The sequence below is a fragment of the Rousettus aegyptiacus genome, unplaced genomic scaffold (assembly GCF_014176215.1).
Source record: "Rousettus aegyptiacus isolate mRouAeg1 unplaced genomic scaffold, mRouAeg1.p scaffold_m13_p_13, whole genome shotgun sequence".
In the NCBI taxonomy this organism is placed as follows: Eukaryota; Metazoa; Chordata; class Mammalia; order Chiroptera; family Pteropodidae; genus Rousettus; species Rousettus aegyptiacus.
In genome coordinates this window covers 30,280,672-30,307,847 of record NW_023416288.1, presented here as the reverse complement: position 1 = coordinate 30,307,847, position 27,176 = coordinate 30,280,672, and the positions used below count along the sequence as shown (strand labels likewise).

Here is a 27,176-nt window from a genome sequence, read left to right as displayed (position 1 = left end):
GGCTAGAGAACACTCACTTCTCAGTAAAGGAAACGAAAATCCACAGGTGAGTGAACTCACAGAAATGGTGAAGCCAGAATACAATCTAGGAAGTGTGATTTATGATTCTTGGATTTCACATTAACTCCAGCAGCTTCTTTGGGTTCTGGTCCTCGGGAGAGAGGGCCCAAGTGCCAGACTTCTCCGTTGAACACAGCTTACCCCAACAGCTAACCAGAGGTATAGACGTCTGTGGGATGAACTGGAGGAGGGAATACTGCAAATCCTTTTACCCAAAGCCCACTGAGATTTAGTGGTCAACTGCTTTGCCACTCACTGTCCTGTGTAATCTGGCCTCAGGCATGCTCAGAAAATGGGCCCATTTTCCCTTTATTGCTCCAAGGAGGTTTTCTTGGTTACTTTATATTAACACAAAAGGAAATAACCATCTTTCTACATAAAATGTGCTTAACTAACATTGTACCTTAATGTTAGTATGGTTTAGTTATTGACAATTATAAAAGAAGATGGGAGTTCACTCATTTATTTAACAAGAATTTATCTCCAGTAAAATGTAGCATTTAAGGGAATGGATTCTAGAGCCAGACCAACTTCAAATCCTGGATCTGCCCTTTACTGGCTGTGAGATTGATCAACGCCACTGTTTCCTTATCTGTAAATGGTGGCTAACAATAGCACCTAGCTCACAGGTTGTCATGAAGATGAAATGCCTGGCACGTGCATGCTGTGTTAGTGTTAGTATAACACAGAGTGCTGACTATGTGCCGTAGGGACTGGGAATAAAATCATAGTCCAGGTAGACAAAAACCCTAACTTCACATGGCCCGTATTAGTCATTTCAGTCAGGAGGACAGATAGCAAACAAGCATCAAGTTCAATATACATTACGATTTCAAGTTGTGATCTAAATTGCATAATGACAGTACGTATTCATATGTTTAATAATATAATATTTTATATTAGATAACATTACAATTTTCAAATGCCTTCCAAATCTCTTACGGTCATTGCAATTATTCATTGGCCCAGAACTTATGAGGCACATATTAATTTGAATCCTCCCCCAGATCCTGAAAGATAAGGAACTGAGACTCAGAGAAATTCTCTAACATGGTAAATAGTGAAGGTAAAATCCAAACTTATATTTGTCTCACTTACAAGTCAATGTCCTATAACTGCACTATGCTGCCTCTCAACCCTGGGATATGATGGGATGGAAATTATACTCATTTCCAGTTAAGAAAATGTCTTGGACCAAGGTCACATAGCTTAGTAAGTGGACGAACTGGGATGTGAATCCAGGATTTTGGATTTCTATGCCAGTATTGTATCTACTATAGCAAAATTGTAAAACTCCACAAGCCTTTGAAGAATGGTTAAAAATGTCAGCTAGTCCCTCAGACTCTTATACTTTATTGTTATTGTTCATATCAGCCTCAGGTTTAAACCATCTATACTTTTAAATTTTTTTATAAACTGTGTCAATTTTTTGGAATACAAATGCAGCTTCTCAAAGAAATAATGTTCGAAACAGTGGTTAGGTTTTAGACCAGCCCACAAATGTCTCTTTTGCATTTAGGGTCATGGAAATGCAATGTTAATAGAAGCCACTTGCTACTAATAATTTGTTAATTACTCTTGATTTGCATGAGAGTTTGCTTTCTAGAACAATTGGAAAGCCCTGGGATCTGTGCTCAGATGGAGAAAAGGACTCTGTCCATTCCCCAGTGCCAACTCCACCACCTCCCAAAAGATGTTATGTGTGGAAAGAATCTTCGAAAAGCACTTTCAAATCTAGTATTTCTCTGATACCACCACATTCTTAATGACGTTGGAAAAGTTGGCCAGGAGAGAGACCAATAGGCAAATCAATAGCAGCAGCATGAATATAAAAAGAAATTGTGTGGTGACACCACAAACTATCCTCCTACGGCCATTAATTTGGCCAGAAATGTTCTTTTCTATTATGTGGTTTACCTTTTGAAAATATAGGCAAATGTATCCAAATGAGTCTCACAGTTCTTTCATACTTCAGACCTTTTACTTTCATCTACCCACCAGTGCTTAATTTCTTCCTTGGAATCCTAAAGCATTTTTTTAAAGTGTTCTTGATCCTCAAATACTTTTCTGAAAATTGTTTTTTCTCTTTTACTAAATAGTTCCTTTAACCACATTTACAAAACATTTATTTAAAAATAAGCAGAATTATGGTTTCCAGAGTGTTGGATCATTGATGATTCCAGAAATATTATATTAAATGTCATCATGGGAGCGTAAAACAACAACAACAACAGCACTGAAATAAGAGGCCAGAGACCCAAGGTCCAGCCTGGTTTGGCTACTGAGAATATTCACTTAAATCCTTTGAGTCTCAGTTTGTTGCAGTGCCTGATACATTGCTGTTGTGTTATGTGAATAAATAATGTATGAATTTGCAAAATAAAGGTAGTCTTACACCTGAGAAAATCTAAGTAACATCGATGATAAGAATTTCTTTTTTAGACTCTGGTGCCTTTCTACTAACTTACTTGATACCTATGAGTGACTTGGGCATCGTTAGAATCTGTTCATTAGGGCCTTTCCTAGATAATGAGTAAACTATTAGTCTTCTGCGAAGATGAATGAAATAGGAGCACATCTATTTTATAAATTTCAATATCTATTTTATAGATATAAATAATAGAAGCAAATAATGTTGTTATAACAGTACCAAAGTTCATTATAGGTATCTCCAAGAAGTTAACACTTTTAAAGTGTTAAGGAAAGTTCAGAATAATTTAATTACACTGAGTCATTAAGGTGAATAATATTCTTCTGATTTTAGTCTCAAACTTATTTGATATTTTGTCTTTATTGGATATATTGAAATTCTTTTAGTCATGTTCATTTTTAAATGTTTTATTGATCACTATGGACCTTAAATATAAATTTAAATCTTTAAAATGTAAAATTTCTGGTGCCTTGTCCATTATGAAGAAATTGATTACTCAATTTCATATGCAAATTATGCCCTTTAAGTGTGAAGAAAAATATTTGTTAAGCAGCATTTAAAATTCCACCAGTGGAACCTTAGTAATTTAGAAGAGTTAATATGTCTAAATAAAGATAAATTATTTTCTTCTTACTGGCAGCTTCACTTGTTAGGATGACTCTCTTAAATTATCAGCTTGGAATTTAGGGTGACACATTGCATTGATCACTTGTGCATGGAGTTACTTAATTTTATTTCCCAGAAATTTAGTGATAGGCTCAGGCCTCTATTTATTAAATATGGCATTAAACTCCATGACTTTAGACTCTTATCTTGGAAAGTCATAAATTTTTTCTGAAATAAAAGGGGGTAATCACTCTAACAGTGTTCCAGTTTATTATTATTATTATTATTATTTGAAATGGCCATCTGGTTATGTGTCTACTCTCTATGCTAAGTCTTATGTTAGGAGGCTTTTATATCATAAGATATAATTGGGGAAAGATGAGCAACTGTGCCTCTATATCAGTGAGGTTATCACTAATAATCTTATAAACAAGTATATTTTAGCAAAAATCTCATCTAGTCCTAAAACTATTTTTTTAATAAATTTTTCTAGTGACAAAGACCTCACTTCCCCTCTCCCTTTTTTGAAACAGCTTTATAAACAAAGATATAAATATTGTTTTCCATAAAATCTAGTATACAAAAGAAATATAAAATTTGCCATTCAGTCATGCATTTAAGCTATGTTTAACACACACCCTCAGTATCTCAGACTCTGTGATAGAAGCCGTGAAAATAATGATGAAGAAACACGAACATAGGCTCTGGCCTCATGGAGCTTACTTGAACAAAAAACATGAATTATTTACAAAAATTATCATGGAATTAAAAACTTTATGTAAATGCTTATAGAAAAGCTTTCCTGTGGGTGGGAAAGATTTGAAGGTAAAGAAAGAAGAGATTATTCCAATTAGAGGGAATGTGCAAAGATTATTTGGCAGAAGAAAACTTGGAAAATTTCAGAAACTAGAAGAAGTCTCCTCTGGAGCAGAACAAATCACTGAGAAAGTTACATTTTGAGAGTGGATGGATAGGAAGGAGCCAAGAGACCATGGAAGACCTTACTGGACAGACAGGGATTTTAGCTTCACCCTGAGAGCAAGAGAAAGCTATTTAGAAATTTTAAAGTGGAGGTACCGAATTTACATTTTAGAAAAAGCATTCCATTTTCAATGTAAAGAATGGATTGAAGAACATCAAAAATAGATAAGGAGAGGCCAGTTAGGCTATTCTTTAATTCCAAGCAAAGGATGTAGGTAGTTTTGGAGTAGGGCAGTGACAGTGAACATGGAGAAAGGAATATAGAGTGAGTTGTATTTAGGAGTTAAACCTGACAGGAGCTGGTGATGGAATTGATATGGACAGTGAAAGAAGGAGAGGATCTTTTCTGGGATTTTGACTTTTAAAATTGAATGGCTCATGGCGCCGCGCCATAAGGTAGGAAACATGGGCAAAGAAACCATTTGGGGGCAAATTTATGAGTCTAGTTTTAGACTGAGATCAGGAAGAGTGGAGAGATAGATATCTGAGTTTGGGTTCAGTGGAGGGCTCTGATATAAATTTAAAATTATTAGTGTATATAAGATAATAGAAATAATGGCAAGGATGAGATGAGATGAGGGGCAAGGACAAGCTGGGTAGGGGAGAATGGGCCTGCAAAGACAAAAAGAGCAGCCAGAGAAAAAGGAGAAGTATAAAAAATATTGCCTCTCAAATGACAAGGGAGAGTAAGTTCCATGGAGGGATCAGTAAACCTCACTGTAGGAATTGCATCCAGCTCATCAGTTTTCCAGTTCTCTGTCTACAGGCACATGGTAACAACTACCTCCTGGCTGTTTGTGGGTGAGTGTGGCCATGTGTTCAGTTTGGGCTGAAGAATTATAAGCAAAGACAGATGTATGTTGATTCTAGGCACAGTGTATAAATGCCTGTATGAGGTTTACCAAGGCTCTCCCTCTACCAGGACAATAGGCAATGTCTGGAATAGGGCCTTCTCTGAAGATCTAAGTTCTTGAGTGATTAAGATGAGTAAAACCATTCTGCTAATTCTTAGTGGACAGGGAGAGTGAGCAAGAAAGAAGCCTTTGTTAGTATGAGCCTGAAGTTTTGAATTTTTTTTCTGCAAATATATTCTAGACCATTCTGACTGATGTAAAGTGTTAACATCTGCTGAGAGATCAAGAAAGATGAAGATTGAAAAAAAATCCATTGGATTTAGAAAAATGGCCATAAGGAGAGCTTGATGGAAGTGGAAGTCAGATTAGAAAGGGTCGAGGACTGAGAAAAAGAAGCAAACTGACAGCAAGTACATAGAGAGTTTCTGCTGAAAGCTTGTCAATAATAGGGAGCAATGATTATCATGATTGCTAGAGGATGCTGTAAAAGTTTGTTGTTTTATAAAATGGGGGACTGAGAGATGTGTGAGTAAGAACAGATTTCAAAGAGAGAAAAGGGTAGAATATAAAAGAAAATACAAAAGAAGGTAAGAGCTGATTGATGTTGAGTGTTTCTTGAAATGATAAGAGGGATATGCCTTGAGAACTACTAATAGAATTAGTTTAGGCAAATTTTGATCAACAAGTTATTCTTGGTTGCTTAAAAAAAGAATCATTATCAGAGCAAAAATAAAGTAATTAAAAAATAATAAATACTCTGTAAACGAATAAACCCAAAACAATGATGAAAACTTTACTGTATTTAATTTACTTAATTCTTCTTTTTTGGTCTCAATGTTATCTGCACGATGAGACAAGCCCTTACTTCATCCCTTCAAAATGAGAATTCTGTACATTTAGAATTAGTCCTCAGCAAAACTTTAAGTACTCAGCTTTTTAAATTTGGGCCACATTAATTAGGCTTTTTTTGTGTGTGTTGCAAGAAATATGATGATGAGGGTGTTAAAAAGAGAACAAAGGAAGAGAGCACAGGAAGTCACTGTGACATTTGTATACTCAGAAAGAACTCAAACAGTTTAGGGCATAACTCTTAGTACACAATCCACTAGAATGTAGACTCCATGAAGGCATGGATTCAAGCCATTTCTCTTCACTGGAATATCCCTAGATTTTAGAACATTTTCTGGCATGCAGTAAAATATTTGTTGAATATGAGAATGACTAACAGTACACCTTACCTTGCCCTTATAAAGGAGCGTCTAAAACTTCTGAACTCTGTGATTCTGCTATTCTTGTGACTAGCCTTTCTCTTACTCTGCTTCTTTCTGTCTATTTCTGCTATCACCGTGAATCACCGACCCTCCACCCTGCTGCTCTCTCCTCCCACAGTCTCTGCATATTACTCAAGTTTTTGACTAGTTTGTGGTTTCTCTTTCCATCCTGTCAAGGTGTTTATCTTGGTTTTGCAGCATTCTCAAGCCTGTAACTCTATTTGAAATTTTTATTTGCATGTCGTAAGACAGGTGATTTGATTGGTTTGTTCATTAGTTGCTATTCTATATATATATAGAATAGCAACTATATATACATACATACATACATATATATATATATATATATATATATATATATATATATATATATAAACCTTGATAGGAAATAGCTCTCATGTCAGAATACCTCATAAGACCCCTATTTAGCTCTGTAGCTTTCAGATTTGCCCACAGAAAACTTTTGTATTTGACCCAATACTCAAGCATACACACAGATGCATGCACGTATACACATTCACATACACACTGAAATGAACACTTCATGGAACAACAATGTCCGTTTTTAACTACATGCACTCAGGTCTATTCTATTCTAATGTGTTTTACTCTCTTTATTCCATTTTATCCATTCTGTCCTGTTCTATTTCCACATATTCGATTTCACTTAGAAATGTTGATGAATTGATTCATGACTCACAAATGGGTCTACCATACAGTTTGAAAAACCCGAGTCTAGTTTGCATTTGGCCAACTTTGGTTTGTACATTAATTTTCATTCCAGTCATTCACGATTAATCATCTGTGGTCAGTCGGGGCAGTGGAGTCGTGTTACAAGGCATGAACGCTGTATCTGTTGCTAGATTCTTTCATGAGATAGGAGAGGCACTCCTTTTTCACGTGGATGTGAGAGGCACTTGTATAATCTCTCCGAAACGGGCAACGTCGACTTCTCAATTGAGTGCTGCCTTTATCCTTTCCTCACTCTGCCCATTTCACAAACTAACCCCTACTGAGATGTGGGTTAATGAATCTTTGCAATAGGAACCCTTCTAAGTTGTGTTTCTGTTTTAATGTGGTTTTATTTAATTAATTTAATTGCTTTTGAGAGCACTCAACTTTTAGAACTGAATCATGGGTCTCTCGTAATGAAATAATGGGTGGCAGTGCAGAGACAGGTGATGTTTAGAGAACCCAGGGCCTTTCTTTATGCTTCTTCAATTATATATATCCTCCTAACACTGGTTCTGTGTACAAATAAAACTATTTTCTTTCAATTCCAGTTGGAAATTTATACGGGACCTAACTCTACCCCTAGAATACTATATAGATACTACATAGAGAATTTCCTGAGGTGGAAACTCAGTGTAGTATCCAGAATAACGACCCCTCAAATATGTCCACACCCTAATCCCAAGAACCTATGAGTATGTTACCTGGCATGGCATAAAGGACTTTGCAGATGTGATTAAAGGTCTTTACTTTAAAATGGGGAGAGGGGTAGTATCCTGGGTTACCAGAAGGTCCCAATGTAATCAGTGAGTCCTTTGTAGAGGAGTTTTTTCAGCTGTTGTCAGGAAAGAAGAGGGAGTGAAAGAGGGAAAGGAAGGGAAGGGGAGGAGGAAAGAGAAAGAGAGAGAACAATAGGATCATAAAGATGTGACTGAGAGGACTCAGTCTCATTGTTGATGGGGGAAGGGGATCTAAGCTAAGGAATGCAGACAGCTGCTAGAAGTTGAAAAAGGCAAGGAAATGGATTCTCTCTCAGAGTCTGGAAAGGAATGTGGTCATACTGATACCTTATTTCACCCAGTGAGGCCCCTGTTAGCCTCCTGACTTCCAGAACTGGAAGATAATAAATTTGCATGGTTTAAGTCACTAACTTTGTGGTAATTTGTTTTGGCAGCAATTGAAAATAGATACACTCAGAATGAACTTCTTAGCCCCAGGAGAATGTGTGGAAAGCAGCCAACCTTTGACATCCCAGAATCCTCACAGGGTAGTGGATGGGTGCTTAAGGCACTCGTCTTCTGTGCTAGAGAACATCAGATTTTTGTGTCTTGTAGGTAAGCCTCTATGGAGTTCAGTCTCTTAACCTCAAGGTAGAGAATATAAATCACACTGTGGCTTAATACTTATTAGGAAGATACAGAATTAGTGGCAGTACTCTTAGCATGTGAATGAAATATACTACTTTCTTACAGAGTTTCCATTTGACGGAAAAATGAAAGGACTTCTGGAATATTTCAATGATGGTGTCCAGAGCACACAGCAATATGTGAATGGATATTAAAATTAAAAAATGTTTTGTGTCTTCATGTGCCAAATTCAAAAATGTTCAAGAAACATGTAGTGAAACATATTATCTAAACTATATTTGCAGATAAATTAGGAATACCTATCATCCCCTTGTCTTGGCTTCTAGATGTGATGTGAAGTTTATAGAATACAGTCAAAAGCTGATATTCTAGTCTCAAATAACTTACAATCTGGTATACCAGGTACTCAGAGTAAACTCTTTTATCCCCCCAAAGTGGGTATTATAATTTGTATGCCTGTGTGTATGCATGTGCATGCACGCGCGCGCGCACACACACACACACACACACACACACACACAGACATCTGTTAATAGAATGCACAAAATCACTATTTTAATCAAGAGACGCAAAATTTTACACATTCCTAGACTTAGAGACAAATATACACTTGGAAATTTCCTGGAAGATCACATGCGCTTCAGGGATGTTGATGAAGGTAGCTGAAGATTTTTCCAAAGAGTGATTGGGGCATGAAAGCGGCAGTTATACCACTAAGAATACAGAGCAGTGAACAAATGAACAACTCATTAGGTTATAAGGCAGGTAATCTACAGGTGTTCCAGTGAAAACTGCACAGAGAGTTCTCTATTGTTGATTAGTAGCAAAAGGGCAGTGTGGAAACATCTTATGATCATGTGAAGAGCTGGCACATATTTCCTTGGGTTATTTTGAAAACAAGAAATGAAAGAAAACAGCGATGAACTTCTAAACTACAGCTCAGTGGGGGTCAATTTATGGATGACTCATCTTATGGTTGAATAAAGAGCCAGAAAGATGTAATGGAGGATAATAAGAAATTGTAAAAACAACTTGACTCACTTTCTTAATCTTGGGAAATAAGATCAATCTGACCTAAATTGACTTTGGCCCTAACATTTTCCTATGATTTGAACTATTCACTGAAATTAAGTGGTAAATGAAACAGTTATTTAACGATTTTTGGAAAGTTGCAGTGTGACCATGACTAAGGGACAAAGTGAACTAGAAAACGGATGTCGCAGGCAACCCAAGGGTCTGAGAGTCCATATATCATACTGAAACAGGACAGAGAAAAACTCCACGGGGAACTTTCTTATAAGCTTACCAATGTGGCCTTTCTCTTTCCAAGATAGCCTCATACTGGGAAAAATCTAAGCATGTGGGGAATGTGGCTGTTTCCTATTACTCTTTTTGGTGTATTTGTTCTGCAGGGACCAAACATGAATGACATTTAACATAGGTCAAGGAAGGATACCAGGAAAATCCCCTTTTGATTATTAAGTAATACCCTGGCCATATTTAAACCAGTTTTTGTGTGTTTGATTTTTCCCCCCAGGTGCAAGAATTCACTTGCTCTGTTCCCTGCTAGATACAGAGAGGAGGTAACATCTAAATTTTAAACCAGCTACAGCATTAAGAGAGAAATAAAATTACCTCTGCATTAATAAATAACTGACAGCTTCCATGTGGTGAGAGAATTTTTGAGTTAGGAGGAACTTTAAGCAAGCCTTCCTCATTTTACCAGTCAATTCAATTTAGGTCAATACTTGTGTACCATGGCCAGCAATGTGGAGCTTTTGGATATTTACAGATTAAATAAGATCCAGTCCTTGGTCTGATGGAGTCTTAATATAGGCAGAAGTGATCATTGTGAGGCAAGGGCTGCATTAGATGTATCAGTCAGAATTTTTAGCTCCAAGCGATAGCAAATGATTTTGGCTGATATAAATTGAAGAGCAACACTCCAAACACCAGTTCCACAATTTCTGGGAAGGGTGGAGAATCAGGTAGAAGGCCTGTAAAGCCAGAGCAGCAGCCAAAATACAGTAATGCTACTGGGATAAATTAGTTGTTTCTGCTAAGCCCGGGAGCTCACAGTTTGTATGACCGTCACTGAGAGTTCTGGACTGCATTTTGCATGGCTACGACAGCCACATCTAGAGGAGGACGTTGTTTTCACAGCTGCCTCTGTTCTACATGATAGTGGATTCTCCTCTGTTTCTGCTTCTCTGTGTCGCCAGTTCCTAATTCCAGGTCCCAGATCGCTGTGTCCGATTAGCTATCCTAAGTGCTGTAGTTCCTCCCTTATCTCCCAGGCTGGTCTGACAATGAGTCGCTGGCATTTCACCTTCCATGTTGGTTGTCACCATTAGAATGTGGATGGGGTAAAGCAGATTTTAAACTCACAATTTAATACGGCACAGTCTCTTTTACCTTAAACAGTCTTTTGGGTGATTTCTTTATTATTTTCAGTTTTTCCTCCTCCTGCTCCATCTCCAAGATGGTACCTAAGGGTATTATAGGAGGACAGACATAATGTTATGGTGGGGAAGGAAGAGGGTCTGAAGCCCACGTGATGCCCTCTGGGTCCTGGCTGGTCGCCTGCTGTGGAGGAGTCTTATGATTCTGGTGCTTGACCAATAGGCTTTTTTAGAACATCGTACGAGCATGCCACCCATTGATAGATGATTCTTACCATTTTTCTGGAGTTACAAAGACATGGTGTGGCCTCTTTATACTAACTCCCGGCATTTGCAGGTCCACTGGACCTCTTGGCAACTTTTCATTCCCACACTGAAAGATGTAAAAATAGTCCTTGATCAGCTATCCCAACTGGACAAAGAATATAATGGTATAGGCCGTACAGCTGAACACGGAGGCCCTGCCCCTACCTCTCCAGCACCTCCAATAAGCTTCCAACTGAAGCCTCATTAGAGTTCCACTCAACTCCTGACTTTCTTCTTCCCATGTACTAGGGTAAAAGGGGCTGGCTTTCCATATCTTTGTTCTATCTGTCGGGAAATAACAGATGTCCATATATTCTAGTTATCAGTTAGGTTCAACAAATCTCATGACTTAAAATAATCATGATCTCAGGGGAGAAATGAAAACATCTCGGCTTAGCATTAACATATCAGACCAGTCAGACATTTGTGTAAATCAGTACAAGAAACATGTAAGGGGCAAGGAAGGGGTAAAGGGTCAAAGAAGACTTTCTTAAGGAAGCGACCTTGGGCCATCTGCTGAGGATGAACCCCATGCCTAATTTTAGATAGATTCACACAGCCAGGCTAAGGCGTTAGCAGTCTTTATTATACAATAGAGAAGAGTTGGGAAGACTTTCCAGGCAAAAATCACTCACACCAGCCTGCCTTTGAGTCTTATGGTCCACAGAAACCTCAGTGTGTATCAGCAGTATATAGAAGGTCCACTTCTCCCCCAGTGGCTGACAGCTAAAAGACAGCTGAGTGTGTGAGGAGCAGGAGAATCCCATAGAAGCAGAGGCGTGAGAAACTAACAACTGCTGAGAGAATTCCCTTCCCTGGGTGGGAGAAATCAGTGATTAAGAACTATGTAAAGGAGTCCCAAGGGCAGAGTTTCTACTTCAGAGCCAAGGGAGTAGGTTATAGGAGAAGGAAACCAGAAATGCTGGAGCTGATGATCAAAAATCATAGATGGAGGTGGGGCCAGCTCTCCAAGATACAGTCGTGGGACTGAGGGCCTGTCATTTGGGAGGCGGTTAGGAAGCCAAGTACATAGCATGGGGCAAAGCTGGTGAAACAAATATTACCGGTCCATGAGAGCCTTCATTTCAGGTACTGTCAGGGGTTAAATGGATAGATTTAATACCTTACCTTTCTGCAAATAAAGGTTGTGGAAGCCACACCAGACTGGTCCATAGGGAGAAGCTGTTAACAGTATTCAGAGAGAGTTTTTAAAGTGAAAATGTTTTCTGGGAGAGAGAAAGATGGTGTTAGGTCCTAACATCCAGCTTAGAGTTAATATCTCAGTTATTTCTTTCATTGAGTATCAGAAACATCTGCATGTAAATTACTGAGAGAGGTTGGAATAAAATAAAGTCTTGCCTTCAAATAGGAAGGCAACATTGCCTGTGTGTACACACACACACCATACATACACAACAATGAAACAAGGTACACAGTCTGGTATGAGAGGACTAGATGAAATATAATGGCATTTATTAGGACAGAATAATTCATTAGGGAAGACTGGGGAGGGCTTCTCAGAGAAGAGTCCTTTTCCATTAAGCTTTGAAAGAAAGAAAAGATCTAAACATTAAAGGTGGGCAAAAAACATTTCAGGGAGAAGGAACGGCAGGGAGAACAAAATCTGCGGGGCTTGTGCAAGTATCAGTGATTAGAGGAACGTCAGGTTCTAGGCAGGAGATTGAGAGATCTGTGACAAAGAACAATAGAATGGTTCAGTTTGGGTTGTGGGATGACCCAAAGGGAAATGGAACTCTGGGTTGATCAAGTAGGTTGGGCAGTAGGAAGCCCCAGTGTTCCTTAGGGAGGGGACATCTAAAGAGGAGGGAGAGTGAGAGTACAGAAAAGGGAAAGGAAATTTCTCCTTTGTCACTATTCTGGTATCTGCTTACTTTAGCTGAATCCTCCCATTATGTTTTTGGGCCTAGCCCAAGCCAATGCTTGTCTATACCCATTTTCTGGGCTGTGTCTAATAGTTATTAAAAGGCTGATGACAGATGCTATATGAACAAATTGAGGAAACACATTTCTTAGTTTTCATTTGTTTTTAATACTCTGTTCCAGATGTTGCAAAGAAGTGAAACAATTATTGCACCTTTCATTTTACCTAAGTTTTAACATTTATTTCCCCCTTTTCCAATTCAATGTTCTTGTTCTTGAACTTTGAGCAATCAGAAATAATGCTGGAATATACGAAAGGAAAACTCAAAATGATGAAATGGAAAGAAAAATGGAAGGAAATACCAACAAGGGTTCCACCTTGCTCACATTTTAAGAAGCATGTTTTAAAAAATCCAGGCCATTTTGGAGGATGAAGGGTAAATGGTCTCCATTATATCTATAGCATCTGAGTGTCAGTCACAGTGCTGATGTATGAAGGATTAGAGGCTTTCAGTCCTTACCTGGCAAGTCCTCATTCACCTGCTCCAATAGGCAGGCAGTGAGGCATCCTCAGCTCTGAATCACTGAAAGAGAATCTGGCCAGGCCGGTTCCACAGCTACATGAGGATTTGTTTGCATGAAGTTTTTAGTTCTTGCCAACACTGAGGGTGCCGTCTTACTCCTTGGCAAACATCAAAAAACACTTTTGTTTTCTTTTATAGAAATAGGTTTGTGTTTACAAGTTGTTCTTAGGTATGCTCACCTGACTTTTTTTTTTTTTTTTTTTTTTTTTTTTTTTTTTTTTTTACATACTGCTTTGCTTTTCCAGCTATTTACTTTCTTCCTAAGGTGAAACTGTTGCCATCCACCCTCTTCTGGTTTCAGGTGAGGAGTATGAATTGTGGGAGTTGTAGTTCTTTTGCCTTTTAGACTTTCTGGTTGGGCAGCCTGGAGCTACACTGGGAGGACTTCCAGTCCCAGATGGCTCGGCAAGCAGCAATTTAGGTGCCGCATGCAGAGCAGGACACATTTTGAAAAGAGCCTTTGGTTTTTGTGGATTGACTTCCATTCACTGACATAATGTTCCTGAACTGAAGAGGCTTGGGTTCATTTCTACAACTGTAAGTGGTGTTTTAAAAAATTAATATTCTTTTCACTATTGACACGTGGAACACATTGGAAATTGTGTCATTTTTACTACAATTGGACAAACTAAATGCTTCTTCCTTCCCGAGCCCTGCTTGGAAAGTAAAAAGGGAATGTGATTGGTATTCTGTGAATTTGTGGGACACGGTTTAAAATAAACTTTGACATGTAGACTAAAATAACACCTTGAGACGGGGTTTAGAATAAAATCATTTATAAAAAGAGGAAGAAGACATGAAACATTCAAAATCAAATGTAAAAAAAAAAACCACTCTGATTTACTTCAAATATGTAGAAGGTCGAACTCCTCTGAAAATTTTAAATACTTCAGAAGATGGCCAAGTGTGTTAAAAAGACTATGGGTGCCGAAGTCAGATGGATTTGGGTGTAGTGGCCCCACTGCTTCAGGTATGTGATCTTTGAGAAAATGCCTCACCTTGTCGAGCTTCATTCCTTTTCCTCATTGGAAAAGTCCATATAAAACCTACTTCATTGGATTAATAAAGTGAAAATGACACAGTGCATTATGCTAAATACGTGGTTAGACAATAATTGATGAAGGATGAACTTGGCTTTTTCCTAATTAAGTTTCAATTACACTTCAAAAACAGATTAAAGAGATAAAAATATTGTAGGATTCCATTTATGTGAAGTATTGAGAGTAGTCAAACTCAAACAAACACAGAGTAGAATGCTGGTTGCCAGTAGGTGGAGGGAGAGGGAAATAGGAAATATTTAATAGGTACAGAGTTTCAGTTTTGCAATTTTTGAAAATTCTGGAGATTGGTTGAGTGATAATGTACATATACTTAAAACTGTTGAATTGTATACTTTGTAAACGGTTAAGATGTTTTTATGTTATGTGTTTTTACAATTAAAAAGAAAAGAATGTATGGAAAATTCTTGTGCTTCCCATGCCTGAAAAAATGTGTAAGTCCTTTTTTAGTAGACATAATTTCAAAGTTGATATTGGATCACTTATGTTTGTGCCTAACTTTTATATAACAATAATTAGCAATGATGACATTTCATTTCTGGTATATTCTTAAAGTTGTCTCAACCTTTGTGGTGATTCTTTTATACTTCCTTAACTTAATTTTGCAATTATCTCTAATTCATAGTAGTGATTTTTAATATGATTTCATGGGTACTGTACAGATATAGGAATTATGAAGTTGTAATTATTAGTCACAACTTCCCTGAAAACTTTAGATATAACTAAATGTTTTATTTATTCCAGTTTTCTCACATTACCTGTAGCCTATTTATAAATAGATTATTTTTATGTGACTGAGTCTTTAAGATAATAAAGACTATTAAGATAGGATTTGTTAACCACTATCGTATTTTAAAATGTATTAGCTAATTTGGAGGACAAGACACTTTGGATTTATTTTTGTTTTAAACTTGAAAGCATGTTGTTGAATTTTTGGAAAATATTTTCTTGGAAAACCACACATATGCCTAGCTGTCTGTTAAAATTAAGTATCTGCTATGGTATTTGGTGATAGTTGAAGGTAATAATTACCAGTATTTGTGACAAATGTGCAGTTTTGCATGTGATTTGCTATTTAAATTAGAACTCTCTGAGAAACTATGTCAGGAAGTCCGGGGTAGCAGTAGAATGAAAGCAAAGAAGAAAAGCTGCAAAAGCACTTGAAAAATATAGTACACTATCTAAAACGCCAGTATTGGTTTTGCTGTTGAATGTTCTCTGTGCTCTACTCTCCCTAGGAAGTATCATTTATTTACTCACCAATTACTTCTAGCAATCCTACAGTGTTCTTCCACTGGACTGGACCTCAAAGTTAAAGGGTGACTTAGGCATAGCCTTGAGGGGATCTTTGTCTGCTAGAAGAGATATGTACCCATAAAAAGCAAAAGGTAGGAAGTGCCAATGCATCCATCACTCATGCCATTCCTGGTATCATTGTTAGTTGATTCCCACTTAGAGGTATGATGTGCAGTATCATGGGATTACAAAGGAGCCTCCACAAATCTTTGCTTGAACTGTAATCATTGGAGACCAGAAAAAAATAAATTTGAAAACTTGTATATGGCTCACTCAAAAGTAGAGTGGAATGACTTCCCAAAACACGGAAGAAGCATGTACTCAGAATGCCGGGGGCAGGGGTGGGGCATGGTATGTGGGTATCAAGAGGATACTCTGGGAAGAGGTGGGGCTTTAGCCTGGCCTAGAAGGCTGTGCAGAGTTGAAATCAGCAGAAAAAGGTGAAAAGAATATCCCGTCTACAGCAGTGTTTCCCGAAATTTTTATAGATGAAATGACTTGGGGCAATATCAATAACAATCAATAATTTTGAGTTACGCAGTGAGAAAGTTATATTTTTCAAATTATTTTCAGTTCTTCAAGGACAAGGTTTTGTTGATATGACTTTAAAATTCTAACACTTGTTCAATCCTCCTTTATAACAACAGTAGAGTAAGTAACAAGCTCGATGATTTTAGCAGACAAAAAGTAGTTATAACTTAATAACTTTTAGAAAAACATTTTTATAGGTATTGCCTATTTATTCCAATAGATTCTAGGTTTTCCTTTAGTGGTACTAATACAGTTTTGCTTTTTAAAGACTTTTGTGAGCTAAAACGAGAGTGGATTTACAGAAAATATTAAGTAAATATAGTGGTACTTGGTAATGGGAAAAATGAAGAAATACGAGAATATCTAATGTTTGGGAAACACTGAAACAGAGGCAATGTCAAGTACAGAAATTAACAAGTGAAATTGAATAGGCCGTTTTCATGTATAGCTTGGAAGGAGGGACGTTGTGTATTCTATTAGCGGTAGCCTAGGGGACTTTGGGTGATGATGCTGGAATAAGGTTAAAGCTTGTGAAAGCTTTAAAGGGATTTGGACTTAGCTTCAAAATGGTGGAGTTCCAAAAGAGTCCTAACCCACAGACACCATGTTGAAAGCTGTGCTTCAGAAAGATCATCCAGTGAATGGCATGCAGGTGGATTGGATCAGAGAGCATGAATGCAGAGAAAGCACTTTGGAAATAGGTTTTAATAATCCGAGCATGAATAAATAACAGGTGCTCAGAATGAAAATGGAAGAGAGGGATGAGAAAGGCATTCAATAAAAAAGAAAATTAAGTCATTATAAAAAAAATCTAACCAACATACTGTATACTTGAAACTAATAATAAAATAAAATAAAATGCTTTAAAAAAAAACAAAACATATGCTACTTGTAATCCTAATTTCTAAACAAGATGGGATAAAATCTAACAGAATTTGGAAAAAAAAATTATGATGATGATGATGATGATAAAAACTACAGGCAAGATGTTCTTGAGCCTTTCTGCTTCGTGGCCTGAGGGAATGACAGTAACTGAAGCAAAAAAGAGAGGGAGCTAGTTCTTGTAGGGGGAAATGTTCCTTTTCACTTCAGGTAATTTGAAATTGATATCAGTCGACCTTGCAGTGGAAAGGGAATCTGCATTGTTAATTACATGGGCTTTTATGAGAGCTGTCAGAGTCTGCTGGAAAAAAACGGGGACAGCAAGCGCCTTTTCATTAAAATGCAGCTGCATTCTACTCTTCCTCCTGCACCGTTCAAGGAGGAAGGCTGAAGAAAGAGGACTTAGGTACCTGGGGGTGGGAAGGAGAAAGGAGAGCAGTGTGACTCTTTCCTTTCAAGATTTTATTTTTTCTTGGGGATTCTCTGTTGATTCCCGGAGCCACCACCTTGCTCGGAGATGAGACTTCTTTATATAGAGATCTTTCCTCAGAATACACACAAAAAAATTTCATTTTCAGCCAGGACAATAGCCAGCAGGTTTACTTTCCAGGAATGGTAGCGTGGAATATGTGTCTTCCGATTCCCTTGAGAAAAATACTGAATTTAGATGTTTTCCTAAAAAACACCGCACACAGTAGATAGATATTTAAAGATGAACAACTATTCCAAAGACTTGCATAGTCATCTTTCAGCTTAACAAATAAAATATTAGGATTTTTTTTTAAAATGAAGAGCTCTCTCTGATCCTGTTCTCTTTCCCATATCAGTGGTTACTGCTGTCCTGTCTTTGTAGATTTTCTCTCCATTTTGTTTTTATTCTTTTACTGTTTTTATTTTGTTTTAGTCCTCCCGTTGCTATGCAAATATATCTATAAATAATATATAACATTTTTTGAATCTTTAAAAATTTTATATCATTTGAATATACATTATTCATCTGAAATTTGCTTTTTTTCTTCAACATTGTACTTTTGAAATGAATCCATGTTGATTCTGTAGCACAACTTATTCATATCTGTATGGTATTTTGTTATAAGTAGCATTCTAATAAATATTCTTATACATGCCATTTGTGTACAAATGTAAGAATTACTCTAGTGAATAGATTTGCTGAGCCATAGACATATGCATCTCAACTTTATGAGATACTGATACCAGGTTATCTTCCTAGCCAAAACGAATGAAAGTTTCTGTTTCTCCTCCATCTCAACACACATTTATATTCTAATTAAATAATTTTTACAGATGTAACTGAAAACTAGATGCTTGTACGCATCAGGGGGACTCAGATGTTTGGAACATTGCAGGCTCTAAAATATACTGCAAAATTTGATCTCAAATCAACTTCCTATTTCTCAGTCTATGGTGTGAAAGACTGACTGATTTTCTATTTAAGACATTTACTTTAGCATTAATTATATTAATATTAATAACAATCGTTAACATCAATTGAATGCTTATCGCATGCAAAATACTGTCCTAAGCACTTTAATTACATCATATTATTTAATTAATTTGGGGGGCATATAGTGATATCAGTCCTATTTTAGAGATGAAGAAATTGACTCACAGAAATATTATGTCAATAGTACGTAGGGGTGGTGGATTTCATATCTACTTAGTCTATTCCAGTTAAGACAGGTGAGAAAGGATGGATGGGAACAGACTAGGGAGAGAAACATCGAAGTATCATAGTTCTTAACTTCCAAAAAGTTTAGCATCTAATTAAAATTTAAATAACATTAAAGAGCATAATTAAGTAATGGGAGGTATCAAATAAATGCCGTATTTGTGCTAGGGAGAATTTAATTTCCTTAGGAAGATTGGGAAATGATTCTTATTGGGGATCAAACTTTTTTGAGTCTTAGAGATGAGAGGAGAGGCCAGAGAATAGGAGGAAATCCAATGGAGTCGAGTAGAATGAGGGAAGACAAAGGAGAACTTTCCAAGATGAGTGAAGTTAACAATGTCACATGTCACAGAGGGGAAACCAGTGCAGCGAAGAGGGGTCTGGGGCTCCAGAAAGGAGGTAATAAGGACTAAGCCAGGGCATCACCATGGCATTGGATAGAAAGAGACTGTGGCAGTAGGATGTATCAAGTAGAAGGATATGATGTGTGAGGTAGAGGATGGAGTTCAAGAGGGCTCCAAGATTTTAATCTGATATGACTGAGAAGATTGTGAAACAGTCAACAAAGGCAGAGTTGGGGGGAAAAATAGGCATTTTTGTTGGTAGAGAGAAGAAAGAGGAGGTGAGTTTTACCTTGGATATGTTGATTTGAGGTATATATGGAGATGTGTAGGATATGGCAGCATTCGTAAGGAGACATTCATAAGGTGGCTGCCATGGGCCTACAGCTCAGAACAGATATCTAGATTAGAAACAAAGATCACTGAGCTTTTCCTCCATAAACATGGCATTTGGAATTATGAGGAAGGCTGCAATAAATAGCTCAAAGAAATCACAGAATGAGAAGAACAGGAAAACCATAGGGAGTGTTTAAATGGGTAACAGGCGGAACCGCTGAAGAAAACAGGGGAAGAATGATAAAAGCAATAGCAGGGAAACCACCAGGAAAGAAGAGGTGGCGGAATTTTAGGAAGCCAAGTTTGACCAAATCAGCCACAGCCAAGGCAAGCAGGAAGAGAATCAAGGAAGGCCCCTGGGATCTGGGCTAATTCTCTTGCTTTGTCTTGAAAAGTACATTTTTAAAATACTTATTGTGATACTATAATTTATGTCGCCTTGTAAGTTTTTGTTTTCCTTCTCCATTTCTTTTTCCTTTTGTATGGAACTAAACACCTAACTTTGTTTAATTCTGTAATAAAGCTTTCAATTTCTCTTCTTGACTGAATTTACAGGAAATATTTGGTGACCAAAATCACATTCTAGAAACTAGACAGTTTTGACCTCATGAAAATTTATCAGAGGTAAAACTTGATGTGGGTTTTTCTTCCTGTTTTTCTTTTTTATTTCTTTCTTTTTTTTTTTTTTTTTTTGCCATTCTAAAGAAGATAAATTGTGTTGATTCGCATACTAACATATGAAACTTTTTTTTTTTTTAATTTGCAGAAACTTTCTCCTTGATACCTAGAACATAAATTTAGTTCTAGACCTTCGGAGTAAGGTGCTAGGAGAAACTTCTTTATCCTTTGCTAGTTAAAAAATAACAAGTCTCCAGCAAAGTGAGCCATGTCTTCTCACTGGGCCATTTCTTCGGGGATGATTTTGATAAACTGAAAATTCAGTAAAAAATATTACTTGTCTTTGAATATTAAGGATCAAGCATCATTTTCCAGGTGTAAAGGGTACAAACGTAGTTTTATATTTTACCTGTAATCCAACCTATCTTTCTGTATTCTCCTGGGAAAAGAAAACATGTTTGTTACAGCTCACCTATCTACTAAAAAATATATAGACACATTTGTTCTGTCTCTGGTATTTCATTCAAGTTTTCAAAGGCCGAAGTTATAAATAAGCTAGTCATTTACTTGGGATGTGCATGTCAATGAGACTAGGATTTAGGCAAAACTGTGTCAGGGTATTAGGGCTAAAAAAAAGATGTTGGAAACTTTGTGCCAACTAAAAAGACTTGAAAATAATATTTTTTAAAAAATTGAACTATTAATAGAGACCTTAATATGTACCTAAATATATTTACAAAAATATTAAAGAAAATATTTAAGGTAATTTTTACATACAATAAAAATCCAAATACTATAAAAGCATATAGAATGAAAAGTAAACTGAAATGCCAGGTTGCATATTCTACTCTGCGAGTCCTCTCCTTAGAAGCACAGCGTGGCAGCTTTCAGTTTCTTTTGAATGCTTCTTGTAATAAGTTTTCTAAGCATATGGAGTGTCTAGTGCCTTTCCTATTTTTACTTAATATATTTTGGTGATTGACCCTATCGTCGCACATGAAGATGCCACATTATTATTTTTTATTTTTCAAATACAGTTGACATTCAGTATTTTATATTAATTTCAGGTGTACAGCATAGTATTTAAGCATTTGTATACTTTAAGAAGCGATCCCCCTGATTAGTACTCACCTGACACTATACATAGTTATTACAGTATTATTGATTATATCTCCAATGCTGTACTTCATATCCCCATGATAATTTTGTAACTACCAATTTGTATTTCTTAATCCCTTTGTATTTTTCACCCATTCCCTGGCCCCCTTCCCATCTGGCAACCATCAGTTTGTTCTCTGTATCTATGAGTCCGTTTTTGTTTTGTTTGTTTATTTATTTTGTTCTTTAGATTCCACATATAAGTGAGATCATATAGTATTTGTCTTTCTCTGTATGACTTATTTCACTTAGCATAATACCCTTTAGATCCATCTGCACTGTTGCAAATGGTAAAATTTTATTCTTTTTATGTCCACGTAATGTTCCATTGTGTGTATGTACCACATCATCTTTATCTAATCATCTATTGACAGGCATTTTGGTTGCTTCCATATCTTAGCTATTGTAAATAACATTGCAGTGAACATAGGGGTGCACATGTCTTTTCAAATTAGTGTTTTGGATTTCTTTGAATAAATACCCAGAAGTGGAATTGCTGGATTATAAGATATTTTCATTTTTAATTTTTTTGAGGAACTTCCAAACTGTTTTCCATAGAAGTTGCACCAGTTTATATTCCCACCAACAGTACATGAAGGCTCCCTTTTCTCCACATCCTCACCAACACTTAGTGTTGACTTATTGATGATAACCATTTTGACGGGTGTGAGATGATAACAGATTGTGGTTTTGATTTCAGTTTCCCTGATGATTAATGATGTTGAGCACCTTTTCATATGTCTTTTGGCCATCTGTATGTATATCCTCTTTGGAGAAATGTCTGTTCAGGTCCTCGCTATTTTTTAATTGGATGTTTGTTGTTGTTGTTGCTGAGTTGTATGAGTTCTTTATAAATTTTAGGTGTTACACCTTTATAGGATGTATCATTGGCATATATCTTCTCCCATTCAGTAGGTTGTCTTTTTGATTTGTTAATGGCTTCCTTTGCCGTGAAAAAACATTTCACTTGGATATCCCATTTTATTTATTTTTTTAATTTTTTTTCCTTGCCTGAGGAGATATATCAGAAAAAAATATTACTAAGAGCAATGTTAGAGAGTTTATTGCCTATGTTTTCTTCTAGAAGTTTTATAATTTTTGATCTTACATTTAAGTCTTTAATCCATTTTGAATTTACTTTTGCATATGGTTTAAGAAGGTGGTCCATTTTCATTTTTTTGCATGTATCATTCCAGTTCTCCCAGTGCCATATATTGAATAAACTGTCTTTACCCCCATTGTCTATTCTTTCCTCCTTTGTCATATTAATTGACCATACAGATATGAGTTTATTTCTAAGTTCTCTATTCTGTTTAATGGATATATGTATCTGTTTTTATGTCAGTACTATGCTGTTTTGATTATTATAGCCTTGTAATATAGTTTGACATCAGTAATGTGATATCTCCAACTTTGTTCTTCTTTGTCAAGATTGTCGTGACTATTCCAGGTCTTATAGATCGCTTTGGGTAGTATGGACATTTTAACAATGTTAATTCTTACTATCCATGAGCATGGTATGTGATTTATTTCTATCTTTACCTCCTTGGTTAAATTTATTCCTAGGTATTTTTTCTGGATGCAATTGTAAATAGGATCATTTTTGTAATTTCTCTTTCTGATAGTTCATTGTCAATGTATAGAATTGCAACTAATTTATAAATATTAATTTTATATCCTGCTATTTTACCGAATTCATTTATTAGTATGTGTGTGTGTGCGTAATCTCTGGAGTTTCCTCTATATGGTATTATGGATCTTCAAATAATGACAGTTTTCCTTTTTTCCTTTCCAATTTTGATGCCTGTTATTTTTTAAATCTGATTGTTGTGGCTAAGACTTCTAATACTTTGTTGAATAAAAATGGTGAGAATGGACATCCTTGTCTTGTCTTATTCCTGATCTTAAGGAAAACGCTTTTAGCTTTTCACTGTTCAGTATGATGTTAGCTGTGGATTTGTCATATACGTCCTGTATTGCATTCAGATATATTCCCTCGATTTCCACTTTGCTGAGAGTTTTGATCATAAATGGATACTGGATTTCGTCAAATGCCTTTTCTGTCTCTATCAATATAATCATATGATTTTTATCTTTAATTTTGTTTATGTTACCACGTTGTTGTTGTCGTTGTTGTTTACCACATGGTTATGTATATGCCACAGTTTATTAGTCTTGTACTGATGATTTTTAAATGTAATTTCCAGTCTTTAGCTACTATTAACACAGGTGCAGTGATGAAGGATGTAAAATTGGAAAATCTGGCTAAGATTCAAAAACGATTGTTTGCAAAAACAAAAGAGGTATCTAACTAAAATCCCAGCTGGATGTATTTTTACAATTCTTGACCTCCTCACACATTTTCAGGTTATAAAGAAAAAGAAAGGGAGAAAAGACACTGAGAGGATTTTACGAGAATGATTTTGGACAGCTAACCCAATGTAGAGAGGTAGAAGAGGGTCGATACTTTTTTTTGCCTCAAGCTTAGAGGAACTGGCTTTGTTGTACACTCCCAGAAAGTTTGATATGTTTTCCTGCTAAAAAAAAAAAAAAAGAGCTGAGAGAGGCACAGCTGACAGAAGAATTAAGTGTGTTGCTCAATCCACAGGCAGTTGTAATCCTCTGAGGATCTCCCAAAGCTCACTCATGTACATGTGTACACACACACACACACACACACACACACACACACACACACACACACAGCAAACACAGTATCAGCAATAAACATACAGAGGCAAAGCCAGCTTTCAATCAGAGCGGTAGATTAAAAATGTTCTGTTTTATTTATTTATTTCCTTTTCCCTTCTCCAGCTTCAGATGCTTTGGTAGCAGGAGCTTGCAAGTTGGATGATGGAGGAGGTGAGGTAGAAAAAGAGAAGTTGTGTGCTGCACCCCCTTCCCAGAAGGCTGTAGGACTGTAGAGCACAAGGGCAGGGGAATCTGTCTTACACTGAAAGATTGGTATGCTGAAGGAAATATTGGATGGGACATTCTAATTTATGAATCAAACTGTATTTTGCAACTTAAAGCAACCACAGGATTTTCTTTAAATCTAAGAGTGACCAGAAGATACACGAGGCCAACTGGGGAATTTTCATCAGTGGTATTAGAAAAAACTTCCCCCAGTGAATACATTTTTAATAGAAAGTGGTAGACAAAAATACAATTGCATTCTGATTTGCCTGGCAAATGGTGTATTAAATGGTTATATAACTTATCTTTGCCTATTTATAAGGGAAACACTCATTCCTAAACAAGGACAACATACTAACCAGTGGATTTTCAGAGCAGCCTAGAGTTAATTAACTTGCAATAGAAATAATTTAAACTAAAACCATATTCTAGAGCTAGATTTTTTCTTTTTTTAAGTTTTTTTAGGATAACATTGGTTAATGCAATTATATAATTTTCAAATGTACATTATAATTTGACTATATATTCTATTGTGTGTTTACCACCCAAAGTCCAGTTTCCTTCAGCTACCGTATAATTGGTCCCCTTTACCCACTTCACCCTCCCCCTACTCCCCTAATTTGACCCCCCTTACCCTATCTCTTCCCACCTCCTCTTCCATCTACTACCCTCTGGTAACCAGTAGTCCATTGTCCAAGTCCATGAGTCTCTGTTTGTTTGTCCTGTTCATTTGTAAAGTAGCTGTTGTACATATATATAATAGAATATTAGCCATAAGAAGAGATGAAATACTGCCATTTGCAACAACATAGATGGACCTTGAAATAATCATACTAAGTGAAATAAACCAGATAGAAAAAGTTGAAAATCACATGGTTATCACTTATATGTGGGATATAAACCTAAAAGCAACAAATGAATAGAGATGGATTTTTCAATATGATAATCACTAGCTACATGTGGCTTTTAAATTTTAAGTTAAAATTAGCTAAAATTAAAAATTCAGTTTCTCATTTCCACTATCCATATTTCAAGTATTCAATAGCTAAATGTAACTATTAACTACCTGATTTGGCAAAGCAGATACAGAACATTCTCAAATCACAGAATTTTTGGTCCTTATTATAGACATTAAACCATTTAATTCTCACAAAACACAGTGGAAAAGGTGTAATTATTTTTCTCACTCGATAGATGTATAAATCAAAGATCAGAGCGGTTTAGAAACTTGATCAAGTTCTTTGATTCCAGATCCCATGTTCTTTCTTCTACGCCACATTGGTTGACCCTCAAGGCAAGTATAAAATATCAAACTGACTTCACTGTACTTTCAGAATACAATGAGGGCATATTCTAAATCTAGTACTCTCTAAAGGAAGGAGTTTCACTCACTTCTATATCATTAATGGATTGGTAGTAAACACAATCTTGTTTCTAGTTTCTAATACCTCCTATTTCACAATCTGTAAAATATATTCACAGAGGGAGATTCAACTAAAAGACTGTTTTAGTAAATGTGAAATGTTTTAGTAACAATAGTGAAATACTAAACAGTACGTTTTTAGCTTTTCACTTTAGTGTGGTTCTTTAAGAAACTACTCACTGACATGGTTATGTGTAGATTGTTTTGAGAGCAGATTTATTTTCTGTTGTCTTAGATGAAATTCATAATAAAACTATTGCTTCATACTAAACATCTAGCCATGTGTAGCAATAACTGTTTTATTGGACAGAGAAAATACAGGAGAAATTGAAAAAAAATGTATATATATATATATAAAATTAGCAGTCAGCGAGGCATAAACACAGACATCTTCCTTTTTTTTTATGAGGCTGGAGAGGTTCAACTGGTGCATGGACTAAGTGTGTTACCACCAAGTCATGTGTTCTTAGAGACTGAGGCTCAAAAATAGAACCTAAGGGGGTCTTGAGTGCAAAACCTCAAGGAATGACTTATAATCCTTAGGGAGCTCAAGAAAGAAAGACAAGTAATGCACTGGGTTCTGTCCCATACTCTCCGTTCTTTCTATCACCTTCCTAGTTCACCGCCACCTTTCCTCATCTCTGGTTCTGCTCCACCTTTTGCTTTCTGTCTTTCTAAAATGTAAATCATAATTAGCATCATGTCACTCTGTGTCTCTTTTAAGCTAAACTTCAGGTTCCTCAGGATGTCTCATAAGGTTATTTAGGACCAGCCCCTGCTGGCCTATGCATTCTTTCCTCCTACCTCTGTCTCTACTACAGTGCTCTGGCTCAGCCTTCTTCAACTAGTTCCTGCTTCCTGAATGAGCCCTGCTCACTCTTGTTTTCCATGTCCTATGTATCATATTCCTTTTACTTGAAGCATTGTTTATACTTATTCTCCCTACAAACCCAGTGTAGAGCTGGCATTCAAATGTAGATAGCTCAACCCGTACAACCCATTTCATAAACACTATGTGACACTGTCAGACAGACAGGCTGAAGAGTCCTATTATTTCATTAACCCATCTGCTACTTATATCTGTCTCTTTTGTTGTAACTGCAGACTAAGTCTGCCTTCCTCTGGTCTGCCAGCACCCATCAAGATAATCTTTATATTTGACTCATTGATTCAGATGACATAGTACCACTTCTCTTCCTTTAGAATATATATATTAATAAACATAACAATAGAAATCCATTCTACCAGATATACCCAGTTATCTTTTAAAAAGAGCTGATCAACTGAGGATGATACTTTCCTGAATACAGAATGATAAAAATATTCAACAAAGGATGTGGCATGGACACTGACCTATTAGAATGGATGCCGGCCAGTAGAAGGTACCCAGGTGTTCTCACTGAATATCCACTCTGCCTGGAAGCAAGGGATAGGCATGAAAATGTTGGATAG

The 27,176-nt window shown here is 36.5% G+C and overlaps 1 protein-coding gene across 3 annotated transcripts in view; it reads left to right on the top strand.

The window, feature by feature from the left end:
- The window catches only part of MACC1 (MET transcriptional regulator MACC1), a 97,500-nt gene that overhangs the window by 18,039 nt on the left and 52,285 nt on the right, over nucleotides 1–27,176 (top strand). The window contains exon 1 of one of the 3 annotated variants that reach the window (XM_036230398.1): nucleotides 13,718–13,776. The exons of 1 other annotated variant lie outside the window; for it this stretch is intronic. The gene's annotated coding sequence lies outside the window, so the exon portion shown is untranslated. Of the gene's footprint in view, nucleotides 1–13,717; nucleotides 13,777–13,824; nucleotides 14,013–27,176 lie in introns of those variants that run through there. One more of the 3 variants, XM_036230397.1, reaches the window with a different exon arrangement.